The sequence below is a fragment of the Lolium perenne genome, chromosome 4 (assembly GCF_019359855.2).
Source record: "Lolium perenne isolate Kyuss_39 chromosome 4, Kyuss_2.0, whole genome shotgun sequence".
Classification (NCBI taxonomy): Eukaryota; Viridiplantae; Streptophyta; class Magnoliopsida; order Poales; family Poaceae; genus Lolium; species Lolium perenne.
Window position 1 is genome coordinate 124,363,013 of NC_067247.2, and position 2,378 is coordinate 124,365,390.

Consider the following 2,378-nt stretch of genomic DNA (forward strand, 5'->3'; position numbering starts at 1 on the left):
GTCTTGGCCGCGCGGCCCTGGCGTGTGGGGCCCTCGTGTCGCCCCTAAACCTACCCTTCCGCCTACTTAAAGCCTTCGTCGCGAAATCCCCAGTACCGAGAGCCACGATACGGAAAAAGTTCCAGAGACGCCGCCACCGCCAATCCCATCTCGGGGGATTCAGGAGATCGCCTCCAGCACCCTGCCGGAGAGGGGAATCATCACCGGAGGGCTCTACATCACCATGCCCGCCTCCGGATTGATGTGTGAGTAGTTCATCCCTGGACTATGGGTTCATAGCAGTAGCTAGATGGTTGTCTTCTCCTCATTGTGCTATCATGTTAGATCTTGTGAGCTGCCTATCATGATCAAGATCATCTATTTGTAATGCTACATGTTGTGTTTCTTGGGATCCGATGAATATTGAATACTATGTCAAGTTGATTATCAATCTATCATATATATGTTGTTTAATTATGTTCTTGCATGCTCTCCGTTGCTAGTAGAGGCTCTGGCCAAGTTGATACTTGTAACTCCAAGAGGGAGTATTTATGCTCGATAGTGGGTTCGTGCCTCCATTGAATCTGGGACAGTGAGAGAAAGTTCTAAGGTTGTGGATGTGCTGTTGCCACTAGGGATAAAACATCAATGCTTTGTCTAAGGATATTTGTGTTGATTACATTACGCACCATACTTAATGCAATTGTCTGTTGTTTGCAACTTAATACCGGAAGGGGTTCGGATGATAACCTGAAAGTGGACTTTTTAGGCATAGATGCATGATGGATAGCGGTCTATGTACTTTGTCGTAATGCCCTGATTAAATCTCATAGTACTCATCATGATATATGTATGTGTATTGTTATGCCTTCTTTATTTGTCAATTGCCCAACTGTAATTCATTCACCCAACATGCTATTTATCTTATGGGAGAGACACCACTAGTGAACTGTGGACCCCGGTCCATTCTTTACATCTGAAATACAATCTACTGCAATTGTTCTTTACTGTTCTTCGCAAACAAACATCATCCACACTGTTACGTTGGGGAAAAGTACTTTGATTGTGTTGTGCAGGTTCCACGTTGGCGCCGGAATCCCTGGTGTTGCGCCGCACTACATTCCGTCACCAACAACCTTCACGTGTTCCTTGACTCCTACTGGTTCGATAACCTTGGTTTCTTACTGAGGGAAAACTTGCTACTGTACGCATCACACCTTCCTCTTGGGGTTCCCAACGGACGTGTGTTAACTGCACGCATCAAGCACTTTTTCTGGCGCCGTTGCCGGGGAGATCAAGACACGCTGCAAGGGGAGTCTCCCACTTCCAATCTGTTTACTTAGTTTTTGTCTTGCTTTATTTTATTTTATTTACTGCTTTGTTTGCTCTTATATCAAAAACACAAAAAAAATTAGTTGCTAGCTTTACTTTATTTACTGTTTTGATCTCCATATTAAAAATACAAAAAAATTAGTTACTTGCATTTACTTTATTTAGTTTGCTTTATTTACTACTGCTAAAATGGGTACTCCTGAGAATACTAAGTTGTGTGACTTCACTAGCACAAATAATAATGATTTCCTATGCACACCTATTGCTCCACCTGCTACTACAGCAATTTTTTTTGAAATTAAACCTGCTTTACTAAATCTTGATATGAGAGAGCAATTTTCTGGTGTTAGTTCTAATGATGCTGCTGCCCATCTTAATAATTTTGTTGAACTTTGTGAAATGCAAAAGTATAAGGATGTAGATGGTGACATTATAAAATTGAAATTGTTTCCTTTCTCCTTAAGAGGAAGAGCTAAAGATTGGTTGCTATCTTTGCCTAAGAATAGTATTGATTCATTGACTAAATGTAAAGATGCTTTTATTGGTAGATATTATCCTCCTACTAAAATTATATCTTTGAGAAGTAGCATAATGAATTTTAAGCAATTAGATAATGAACATGTTGCTCAAGCATGGGAGAGAATGAAATCTTTGGTAAAGAATTTCCCAACCCATGGACTAACTACTTGGATGATCATCCAAACCTTCTATGCAGGATTGAATTTTTCTTCGCGGAACCTATTGGATTCAGCTGCTGGAGGTACCTTTATGTCCATCACTTTGGGGGCGGCAACCAAGCTTCTTGATAATATGATGATAAATTACTCTGAATGGCACACGGAAAGAGCTCCACAAGGTAAGAAGGTAAATTCTGTTGAAGAAACCTCTTCCTTGAGTGATAAGATTGATGCTATTATGTCTATGCTTGTGAATGGTAGATCTAATGTTGATCCTAATAATGTTCCTTTAGCTTCATTGGTTGCCCAAGAAGAACATGTTGATGTGAACTTCATTAAAAATAATAATTTCAACAACAATGCTTATAGGAATAATTCTGGTAACAACTA